We start from the raw sequence: 12,795 nt of genomic DNA, 5'->3' as shown, positions 1-12,795 counted from the left end.
TTGAAATGTTAAGTAACTGTAGAGAATTTATGACACGCTTACCCAGTAGAGAGTCTATTTTTAAGATGTTTGGGTCTATGAGGCTAAATTAGCGTACAGATCTGCTATTTTTATAACTAAGTGAGTAAGGAAAAAAAACTTGGGGCAAAATTAATATATCGCATTCAAAATGACACAAATGTTGTTCTAGGCCATGAACAATCCTGCGGCATTCTCATCGTATTTTTGCTTGGGTTAGTAGTTACCATTGTTGACCTAAAAGCCGCATAAAATATGCATTTTATTGATATTTGCTCGGCAAAAATTTAATTATAGGTTCGCGATGCATACGAATTTACGACAATATGGATTGGCGTTTCTAATTTGGGTTAGTTCAGGCTATTCCCGAATTTTTACAGCTCAGTTTTTCCAGTGTCCCGATTTTATTCGAGGACACAAGCTGAAAACAATTTTCCAGTCTTACGGTCTCTTTTTTCTTGACAAGATGGTGCGTTTTGGTGTGACGTGTCGGCATTTCCGCCATCATCAACCACAAGACTGACGATTTTTTTCAGAAATCCAAATTTCGTAGAGAAGTTCGATCTTTCAGCCTAAAATGGTCTGCATACTACAGAAGATTAAGACAGGGTAAAAGGGCATACGACTCTAGGAGAAATATCATCCTGTAGATTGCGGCAATCACCTGAATCGCGCAGTGGGGTAAACCTTAATGAATGGCCTCATGTTAAAATTTGGACTGAGTATCGCAAACACTCTCGAAGCTGCAGAAAAATTAGAAAAATAATTGATAAATGGGGAAAATAAATAATAAAAACATCAACATTCGTATAAGTCCAAATTAGAATTTTACTTTTTTACAGTTTCATAATTGTATTCGAAGCGATAATAATAAAACAGTTTAACGTTGTCTGTGTCACTTTGTTTCGTCACAGAGTAATGCTTTGTGATCCCCAGTCTCAGCATTTTGGCAAGAAGATTATTTAAAAGTTAAAAAGAAGTTAAGGGAGTTTTTAACGGCTGAGTAGTATGATGTGATGCGAAAGTCTAAACAGGATAACTAAACACGAAATTTAGCAAACAAGCCAAATTTGAAAGGCCAGAAGATTACGTAAGCAGGAAGACGGAGGTGAGGGAGTTGTAAAAAACCGAGTCTGAAGCTTATAAGTGGAAGTTTAAACAAGCGCTAACAGCGAAGATGTCTAAGTACGAACTTCAGGACACGAGCTAAAAGAGAGGAGTGGGAAGATTACTTGAACGGGAAGAAGGAGGTGCGGGAGTCGTCAAAAACCGGGTCTGAGGCGGTGTGGAAGTCCCGCTAGCCACAAAGATAAGTCGAAGGGAAAATGAGCTAAAATTAACGCAGAATGATACAACTCCAGATTCGTCGTTGCAACTCCGAACTCACGTGCAATTCACCCAATCATCAGCCGAACGTATTGGCTCTTGATGTGGAAATTGCGAGGACTGTTCACGCAGCTCTCCCACTGCTTGGTGATGAATTCACTCCGGATCACCATCCAGAAAGGAGATTTAGAACTGCCCATAAAGTTGACGAAAAATGACGAACGAAGGAACGCTGATTCGACGCCGAAGCTAACAGAACTAAAGGAGATAATTTTTAAGAAAATTCAGGGCAGAAAATTCAGCAATTACAGACGACGTAAACATTGTCGGTGGAAAAATTTACATCATTTATCATTAAGTTCCTTTTAAATTGATTGACTTTTCCTAATGAAAATGGTGAAAAATGCTGGGATGGTTAAGATTGATGAAACGCACTTAAACGAAATAATTTTGTTAAACGAAAATATACTTTCTAAAGACCAATTCAAAACTGGATGCCATAATAAAAATAATTTAATAAAATCACGAAAAGCTGTTAACGCATCATAACCAGCAGCGTTTTACGATTGAAAAGCGATTTATGGTTCGCCAAGTTGTACATTGTTTATTCGTTTAGCGAATATCTTTCAGGATATAGAGAGTTCATATTTCAGTTTATTTTGTTAATATCAAAGTATTTTTCGCAATAACATTTAATTAAACCTTTCTGAAAAGGTAATAACTATCAAGAGGAGTGTTTTTGCAAGGATTATTACAGTACTTGCGGCCCAAGGTTATCGAAACACAACAACTAGGAAAATTGTGTTTGTTTTAGCTGATTTTTTGGCGCGTAATGAGCAAATCATGTTAAATAGCTGATAACTGTGTTTCTGGAAAAGTTATCAGCTACCCTCATCATATAGTGTTGAAGTTGTTTCATTAAATCCCTGGACGATCGGGCATCGAATGAATAATCATTCGTTTGCTTAATTAATGTATTTTGGTTCGGTTATCTCTGTTGTTCGCGTGTTTTTACACTTACACGTCACGCCAGGTCCGGTCCCTAACAGCTCCCTCAACTTCTTCTTCGCGGCTAACTAATCTTCCCGCTTCTCTATGCTAGGTTGTTCGCGCCCTTTTTAACCTTATTGTCCCTATCCGACCATTCTTGTCTTAGATGGTCAGGTAGCTAGTGAATAGTTATTTATTTGGCAGAGCGAAGAGGTGAGGGATTTGACGCAGGTTAATGTTTGCTTAAAATGAACGTTTTCGCCAAGCAAAACACATAATTTTTTTCTCGATTAGAACCAATTTCTTCATATACCTTGGATTTCAGTTTTTTAACTCGTGCTGTGCGAAGCCCGCGAAAAACTCTCGCTGCCCGGGCAGTGAGATCGGCACTTTACGGCCTAGGCCCTGAAAGCGCCGCTTTGCCGCCTGCCTCGCATTATTCAAAATTTTTTCCCTTTGTCTAACGCCTGTGCGGCATCGACAAAAGAAGCAAACATGCCCACAGAGAAAGAAGTGTTGTAAATTTGTTGCTATGGAGGAAAAACGATGTCGAACTATGCCATTTAAATTGCAAGTTCAAAGCTAGAAAATTGGGAAGTAAAGGCGGAATGTTTGATGTCCTTTGCCAACAAGGCGGACGTAAATATTTGCTTAAAGTCAATTAGACATCGCTTAAATTTGGAAACTATTTAAATGCGTTTGAAGTTCCAATTAGAGTTAAGTTGATGTCTGAGATGGATAAAGTGTCCCTCTCTTTGGAGAGGTGTTAACTTCTTTCCTCTTGTGTATTGTTAGAGGCCCAGACGTCAGTGCTCCAAATATTGCTAATTCGGCAAATGCATCGAAGCAAACCTAAAGATTATGGGTCGCCGTGGGTCGATGCAGGACCCTACTTTTTTGAAAACCAGAAAGCATAGCCATATATGTACCTTTTTTATCTAAAATAGTAAATAGAATAATATTTTTTATTAATCGGACCCCTAGAGGTGCGTAGAAAAAAATTAGACCCTTTTTTGCTAGCCAAGACGGTTTCAAGTTGCGCCCTCTATTAGCTACAAGAAAAAACCGATAGCACTAGTTTGTCGAAAAAACCCCGCATACCTAATTTCAATGCCACAAGTCAAAAAACAGTTACGATATGAAATAAAATCAAAAATTAAATTGAAATTGTAACACCCTGTATCTTTGTTAATATGACCTTTTGAAATACAAGTATCCTGAATATTAATATTTTAGTGGCAGGGATTTGCTTTGCTCTTTGTCCCCACAAGTAATTCGAGGCACTTTGTGCATAGAGTGTTTCATGAACATACCGATTGCTTTTAGGGGGTGCAGAACTCATGAAAACAAATATTTAAATCGAATAAAATTAGGTCTGGATTCGCTTCGTTTCCAAGGTAGAGTGTTTAATGCCTTTTTTTCATTTTTTAAATATTTCAAAAACGGTTTCGGATAAGAATATAAAATTATAGACACACTATGGCGGAATAAGTGTGAATGTTATGAAGGACTCAGAACATTTCCATCTACATCAGTGGCGTCGGTGCAGCCATCCAACGTTTCCACATGGGTAAAAGGCTGAAAATATTAAGGAACGTTTTTTTTTTTTATTATTAAGAATTGATGGAGTATTAACAAAATATATTCGTATCAAAAAAAGTCAGTGGCGAATTATTCTGTTCATTAAAAACATCCCATTGGATGGTCCCATGGTCGCATGAAATTTTTGCCTATTTCAGAACGTACACGTTTTAAAAATATTTAAAAAATAAAAATAATGATACTCTGTACTTTGGGAACGAAACGATTTCGGGCCTAACTTCATTAGATCTAAATATTGGTTTATGAGTTCCATACCCTCTGAGAGTTTGTGGACATGCATATAAAACACCCCGTATATATATAGGATTTTCCCTTAAAGAAAATCCCATTAAAATAAAAAAATTACAAATATCGGCACATGCCGCAACAAATCTTAACTACGCCGCTGGATTATGCCGCAACAGTGCTATCAAGCCGCATATTTTTATGTATCTCCCATTCGGAAAATTATTTGGAAAGCTAATGGGATAACTATATTAACAACTATACGGAGTATTAGAGATATCTTGGGCAAATGCTGTGCAAAAAGCCATTTGTTTGGAAGAAATGAAAAAAAATCGTTTTTTTTTCAATGCGAGACAGTAAAATATACAAGGTTTGTCATAAGTATTTCGTTATTATTTGAAGACATGATAGTATATTGAACAATAATGTGTTTTCCTATATAGGCCATCTTCCAATAATGCTTGATTAGGAAGATAAAGGGTGTTAAAGTTTTATTGAAAAATTAAATTAGAAATTTTTCAAAATTTTTGATTCTCTAATAAATAAATAATATTTAGGACAAATTTAGTATTATTAGAACCATTTAGAGAATATCTTGCGTGTAGACTGTTTTTATTTTTTTGCTGGCAAATAATGCGCGCTGGCAAAAAAATCCGAACTACGCCACTGGATTTTACGGTAAAATCTGTATCAAATTGGACTCGATTTGAAATCAATTTAAAACATTTTGCACCGTGCGGTAAACAAAATTTATTTCAAATCACTCTTAACCAAGAATGTTTTGACGCACCCGTTACATAATAAAAAAAAAAAAAAACAGTCGTTGCGATAAAAATTCATCAATCATCAGGTTATATATCCGATTTAGATATCTATTAATTATTATTTAACAGTTGAGTAAACCAGGTCTATTCATTAATTTGAAAACTGCGGAAAATTAAACAAAAAACAGACCTCTAAAATGAAAAAGCTGTTTGTTGATTTTGGAGGCTCGATGAATTTTTTTCTAATCAAACCGTTTTAAATATTTGAAAGATTCGTTAGATGAAAATACCTATCCACATCCAGGTTCAAATTAATAGGTTATTAGTTTGGGATTAATGAAAATCCTTTCTCCATCGATTTTTTTATAGATGCACCATACAGGGTCCCCACCCAGCGGGCCAAACTTCATTCGCACACACTTTCTGTAAAAACATTACAAAACGGCCGAATTTGTCTTGTACAAAAGTTCTTCATATACGGCGTGTTTAAATTTCGACAATTTTTCCGAACTTTGCTTGTGGCGCTGACAACTCTCGAAATTTTTTATCAAAATTTTGACTTCAGAATGCCTAATTAAGTTGCCCACCAGGGTCACGTGTCTGAAGGGTCAAATCCGCTTTTGCGGTGCGCCACTGACCGTTTCCGCCCGAAAAATCGATTCCGCCGTTTCGTTCAAAAACGTTTTTCCTCTTCTCGGCTTTACTGTATAGCTGCCAATGTTTCGGAGTTATTTGCAAAAATATGGGAAAAACATCTCGTTTTAGGTACCAAAGCGCTGCAATATACATGAAATTTAATATCTCAGCAGAAAAACGGTGCGTATCATCTGGTATTTTTGCAAAAAGCTTAAAACGGCGCTAATTGGGCGGTGCAAGGAGGAGTGCCAAACAGTCCTAACTCGAATAGAGAAATTCGGATTTTCGGACCGAAACGGTCAACACACTCCGAAGAATTTTGGGATTGTGAGGGCGAAAAAATATCTGACCCCACGGGAAATATCATCCTATATGTTGCAGTGATCGCTTGATTGGTTTCGTGGAGTAAGTCTTGATAAATCGATCCTAAAGCTTGAATAAAATATTTCGAAACCCGATTCATACGCGGAATTATAAAAATAATAAATAAATAAAATGATTAAAGGAAAACATCAATATTAGGAGACGAATGAGAAAAATTGGCTCGCGAGGGGAGTCCTCCCTGTCGGCATCCTGGACTCTTAGCTTTTACTGCCTCGGCATCAAAATTGGCCTATCGTCGCTTCGCTACGAAATTTGCAGTTATCCACAAACTTTTTAACGCCAAGGCAGTAAAATCGATACTTACAAGTGTTAAAAGCGGCTTTTTACGGCCCGCAATGTGTCAGTAAAAGGCCGCTTCCACCGTCGATCGGACGAAAAACTCCTTTTACTTCTTCATTATTCTAATTCGAAACGTTCGTTCGAAATTGCTAAAGCTCAATTGCCAACAAGCTCACGCCCCAATATACTTTAGGCCTTTGGGCTAAGGCAACAAACACCAATTTCGAATACTTGAGAAAATAAACAAGTCGGAAGTATTGGTTTGCCGAGTATTCGAGAACTTGAAATATAGTTTTAGTGGTACTAAAACTTCTTACCATGCGAAAGTTTAATTAAAAAAACTTAACCGCCAGTTTAAAGATTTATTTCAGAATTTCCTTTGCGTTTTTTCGACGCTTCTCTCACGTACGCTGTCGTCGTAATAGAGTTTTGTGCCAGATATACTCTAATACAGATACAGATTGGTGTATTTTCAGATTTATTTATATTTAAAGTGTACCTAATCTTTTGCGTTATCTAATAGTTTGTCGTCTTTGAACAGGTTTAGTTTAAGTTTATCCAAAGAGTTTTCGACAAGTTTGCCGCGTAATTAAATCCCAGTTGGTGTAAATAAACTGTACGTAAAATTGGCGTCACATTTACAGAACGTTTTTCATACCTAAGGCATGTCGCAAAAATTCAAATTTAAACTCACTAGAACTCGCCTTGGCGTCCGAACCCGTCCGACGCCGCGTATTTATTTCGGTTTGGTAGCCGGCGCTGTACTAAAGCGTCGCGACGCTTTACCTGTCCCAGAGTACAGAGCGCGCAAGCTTATTGTTTTTTTCGATATATTAATTATATAGGTTTCCTTTATATTTAAGCACTCCTTTGATGTGTCCCCAACGTAAAAGCAGGCCCTAATCACACCGTTTTTGGGAGTCCTTGTTGCGTGGTCCTGCACAATCTCCCCACCGCCCCCCCCCCCCCTCTCCGGGCGGTGCACGCAAAGGAGTAGATGTTCTCGTTTTGCCGGTGCCAAGAGGTTCTAGGACCCGAAGGAGAACTGTTTGTCTAGCGATGGGACTGGAGTTAGAGAGGGACCCCAGGTCTGCGGAAGAATTCGCTTATCGGTATCACTGCCGCACGAGCTGCGTCTCGGACTACGCCTGCCAAAGCTCCAGTAAGCTGGGGCCTCGTGATTTTCAAGGCCCCTTCTGTCCGTTTCATCTTTACACAGTGCTCGCAAAAACTGTCATAACGCCTTTAGAAATTTCACGAGTCCGATTAATAAAAATGCTTAAACAGGCGCAATTTTATTTAAAAAAAAAAAAAAAACCTTTAACGAATCGTTTTCCATGTTAGAAATGTTCGCCCCTATCCAGCTACCACTACTGACTTTTCGTTTTCAGCTGGAAAGGTGTCTGAAGTCCGAAATGGATCGTTCGTCCGAAAAGCGAAGAACTGAAATTTTAATGCCTTTGAGGTATGCAAATCCCAAAGGAACTCACGAAGAGGTGCGTCCCATATCTAATGAGAAATATCCGCATCAATCCATTGATGAATGTGTAGTTTGCGAGGTGAATAAAAAAAATTTAACAAATTGGAAGGGTGAAAGCTGCTCCAAACTGTGGAAGACCTCGGGCCGCAACTGCTGGCCATAAAAGACGGGATATTCTTTTATCTATCGATGAAAATTCCATGCAGTCTACTGGCAAATTTGCCGATGAATTTGATGTGTCTGCGAAATCAGTAAGCAATCTTTTAAAACGAGAAAAATTTCATTCATACAAAATAATCCTTATCCAAGAGTTGACGCTTGAAGATTTTGATCGCAGGACGGAATTTTGTGAAGTGATGCAGGAAAAGGGCATTCAGGATAATAAGTTCTTTTCCAGAATTTTATTTTCGAACGAAGCAACGTTTTGCCTAAATGGATTTACTCGTCAACATAATCGTCGCTACTGGTTCGCAAGCAATCTTCGTGGGATTCAGACTGCATACACGACATCCGCAAAAATTCTATATATGGATGAGTGTAATCAGCAACCAGTTCATCGGTCTATTTTTCCTAAAGAGGAGCTTAAACAACGCGTGGTACTCGCACTTATGGCAAAACGAAATAGTTCCAACCACCGCCGCAATTTTTGCTTGAAAAAATGGAAAAGAGGTTGCCATTAATACTTAGTTCCAACAAGATGGAACTCCACCACATTATGCCGTGGCTGTGAGAGAATATCTTGATGAGGTTTCCTCTGGAACGAGGATCGGTAGAAGAGGTGCAACTGAACGGCCGCCACGATCTCCCGACCTTACGCCCGTCGATTTTTTTGTGGGGTCGCTTAAAAGGTTTCGCTTACAAAAATAGATTGCAAAATTTTGGTGATTTTCATCTTAAAATTTAAACAGGGTCAAAATTAATAACGAAAGCAACATTGAATAAATCCATGAAAGAGTTCAAGGAACAAGTGAGACGTTGCCAAGATGTTGCTGTAGCCGAATTTGGACATGTCCTTTTAGAGTTTCAAAGAGGTTCTTTGTAAAGAAATTTGCTTTAAAACAAGTAAGTTCCTGACGGTCTGGCAAGGGCATCTCATTCAGGTCAGATCAGGTTCGTTCAGGTGCTGCGCGATCTTTGTATCTACCGAATTTCCCCAGGACTAGCAGTTATGCCGCGAGGCGAACTTAAAGAAATTCACGAAATTTGTTTATTCGAGAAGACCTAAAAGTCATAATTTTTTTCCAAAAAACATATGTTGCAAAACAGTTTTTCCGGTTTCGTAACACTGCTACTTTCCGAGATCCCTGATCCCTTAACTAACCGTCGAAAAAGCTCACCCCGCAAAAGTGCCATGTTCCCAAGTACCCGTCAACTGCTTCTTAACCGTGGCCCGTGTTGACTTTCAAAGGAGGGGTTCCGATTGATTAATAATTTGATTCTAATATGCATAAATGAAAATGAGTAACGTCAGCCGTAATACGGGAAACACACAAACGAATAAGTCTGTTAACGACGGCGAATAATAATCGAGATGACGGATATAACACTAATTGACCAATTAGCAAGTTCACTTTCGATTTCTCACAATCGATGAACTTCGTGCATATTTGAGAGCGGTTCCGCCAATGGCGACGCAAAACGATTTGACAGAGCTGCGCGGACGTAAGTTAACTCGCATAGTTATTGTCTAATGCGTTGATAAAGTTTAGATTATCAATCAGTCATTAATGGGCTTAATAGTTACGATATTTTTCCGTCGACCGCGTTAGGAAATAACAAAAATAATAGCACTTCTATAATAAACCTAAAAGTTCCTTCTTGCTCTTCGTGGACGTGCACTTCAGCTGCAGAACGAACATTCCTATGATAACAATTGATGAGTGACAGATATTAATTGCGTGTCAATCGTAGGCGCTGTGATTGGTCCGATGCGAGCATTCAATCAATCGTAACGCGTTTAAAATGAACGAGTTCTTTTAATCCACACAAAACCGTTAAGATATGATGATTTTTCAATGGCACGTAATTTTTTATCCGTTAAAAGAAATTATTAATATTCGGTAAGCGAAGATGACAGCATAATTCAATGGTAAACAGATCCTTTATACTGATAGAGTTAAATTAAGATAAGGTCTCAATTTATCACGGTCAACGAATTCTGACCGTTATCTTACTCGCAAGACCGTTCTTAGTCCCAAATTAACTTTCCGGCCTTATGGTCGTGCCTGTCAGGCTGTTAAAGCAATTAAATTTAGCTCGAAGGTACTCAAATGTAATTTAAGAAAAACCCTTTGGGAAAGTAAATAGGAATTTAATACGGCAAGTTTCCCAATTTGATCCCTTAAAAAGGGGAATCTATGATACAGTTAATGGTGAAACTAGCGAGAAACTAAGAGACATCAACATGATAAATATCTGACGTTCCAACAGTTTATCTGGAGCGTTTTACATAACTGGGAAAAATGGGGCCTGTCTTTGTTTAAAGCCAGGAAGCGACGGTTTTTGCGTTACGTGACTTTAAACGTAGTGTCGGTGAACTTTAAAGGTCGAAGCCTTGAAGCTTTGGAACCTTACAAGATTATATTTTTTCAAATTGAATAAAGGTGGGTCACGGAAGAAAGCTGGAGAAAGCTTATGTGGGATCTGAAATTTCGGAGGTGTGTCTTAGATAAATTCAATTTTCATCCGTTGTCAATTGCAATCGGTTGTTTGTGAATAACAAACGGCTTAATCGACGCCCCACGTTTACGACACAAAAAAAAAAAAAAACGAATCTGAGCCCGGAACTGTCAGAGGCATGTCTTGGATAAAGTCATCTATTATCTCACGTCAGTCGGCTGAATGATGGTAAACAACGAATGGGTCAATCGGCGCACTACGCTTTGTTCTCCATTGGCCTCTCGATTTAATAATAACAACTCCATATATGAGCAAGTAAATAAATAATTTCAAGTCTGTCCCTACAACGTGCTTCGACTCTGTCTCCTAAAGTTATAAATTATGTACTCTCGTGAATTTGCGCCGTTGTCGTCCTGAAGTCATCGACCCCCCTCCTGAACTCATGCCCTTTTGGAGGGCTTTGTCAGAGATGCACTCAAAATCTCCCTCTAGTGCTGAGGGTGCTTATTTTAGTACTTCAAATGTCTAATTTTGTACGAAATTGGTATCTAAAATGCGCATTCAGAAAGATTTCGTTCGTAGTATTTAATCATCAGCGACTACGAACTATGAATGATTTTCTTGAAAAATTAATTATTGAGATTCGGATAGAGGATTCAGTTAAAGCCGTTAATTACGTGCGCTAATTATTGTTTTTTTCTTTCACGGTAATTAAGGAAAGTTCATATCGAAACAGAAGTTTAGGCAAAATCGCTTTGACTTGCAGCGAGGCCCACGAACTCAATGAGGTGATAATATACGGGGTGTAACAGAATTGTTCTGCCGACTGTTTACTGTAGGTCACTGTGACCTAAATAAGAAATGAAGTTTGTATAAGCAATGTCTAATTGATCTTGGGCTTCGAGATACAGGGTGTTGAAGTCTCGGAAAAAAGTTTTTATTTTTTAACCTCCAAATGGCTCAAAAACTTTTAATGGAATTTCGCACGTGAGTTTAGCACATCGGTGGGTATAATTAAAAAAATTAAAAAACCAGTGGCGGACATACGGCTATCATCTGTCCTTTTGAGTTATGAAAAATTGCAACATTCCGAATAATATTTCAGTTCGAGTAGTCCATCATGTGCGCCAATGTGTTCAGCAAATTTGTTGTCATTTCTTAATTTGTTGTATTTTAACTAGTTTCATAATTAAAAAAAACAAAACCGTTTTTAATTTTTTCATTTTATAAGCTCTTGAGATATTTGAGGCAAAATTGGCCCGCAGGTTCGACGGGTAAAATACCAAAAACTCCTAGGTTTTGTAGATCAGTCAGGGGCGGAGGTAGGTGCACCAGCGTGTCTTTTTTAACAAAAAAAATGATATATTTGAAATAAAAACCATCACGAATCGCATTAATGCATTATTTCGCGTTTTCCTCTTTCCATATTTTTTGTACTCTCAACAGTTTAATCACAAAAAGTTAATTTTAACAAGTGATGTATTTTTGCGATATTATTTACTAAAATGCAAATAATTAGTTTACATTTATTTCTTAATTCGGTCACAGGAACCTAGAGTAAGCAGTCGGCAGAACCATTCCGATACACCCTGTATATTTAGTTATTCACGTCACAAGTTCGATGAGTAATGCGTATTATAAGTTTTTTATGAACGAAGGAATGTTAGGAAACCAAAAACTCTATTATTGGGAGTTCGTCGACTGTATCTTACGCTTTTTGGGCTTTTTTCGGAAACAATTTAAGACCAGGTTAGTAGCGGTACGTATGTGGCTCATTATTTGCCTGAATATATGTTAAGGCCGCAGTGTCGTCATCATTTTCATTGTCGTTTCGAATATGCTTCTTAGAGAAACGAATGTCGAATGTGGCCCCAAGGAAAAAATCTGTGAGGTTCCAGTCTGGCGAGCTTGCCGGCCACCTCATGGCAATGCATTCACCGTAATCGAACTATCAACTCAGAACCCTGTATATATTCCACGCTTGAGGGTTATTCCCGCATTTATAATAATAATAAACTATACTACAGATTCCATTTCCCCAGGTACAGATCGATATGGATAGCACGTTAAGAAATTTGCTCTAGATGGCAGAACATGCATCAGAATTGGCAAGCCGAAGAGCATAACGAGTAAAGTCTGGAATTCCCAGTTCAATTTCAATATTTGAAATTCTTTTAGATGTTGAACGATGCTCTGTGAAAAACTCAAATGCTTCATATGAATATGAACCGATGTAGAACGGCACATAAATTATTTGTGCATTTGTTAAGCGTGGAAAACGTCATTTTCTACGTTGGGTGAATAAAATACTCATTATGGACCGCGTAGACTAAAAATATAGTCCAAACCGAATGTTTTGCCCAAAACATCAACTCAATAAACCCTTTAAATTCCCCGCGCACAACTGGAACTTCCCTATCACTCGTTCGCCATCAGTTTATCGATTTTCCCACCGAAGCTGTTCCTTGAAAC

General features: G+C 38.1%; 1 protein-coding gene across 1 annotated transcript in view; it reads right to left on the bottom strand.

Moving 5' to 3' along the window:
* Positions 1-6,981, bottom strand: part of Stacl (Stac-like) — a 129,377-nt gene extending 122,396 nt beyond the window's left edge. Inside the window, exon 1 of the mRNA XM_066289611.1 lies at positions 6,883-6,981. The gene's annotated coding sequence lies outside the window, so the exon portion shown is untranslated. The remainder of the gene's footprint in view (positions 1-6,882) is intronic.
* Positions 6,982-12,795: the final 5,814 nt, after the last annotated feature.

This window comes from Euwallacea fornicatus, chromosome 13 (assembly GCF_040115645.1).
Source record: "Euwallacea fornicatus isolate EFF26 chromosome 13, ASM4011564v1, whole genome shotgun sequence".
Taxonomy (NCBI): domain Eukaryota; kingdom Metazoa; phylum Arthropoda; class Insecta; order Coleoptera; family Curculionidae; genus Euwallacea; species Euwallacea fornicatus.
This window is presented reverse-complemented; position numbering and strand designations above follow the sequence as displayed.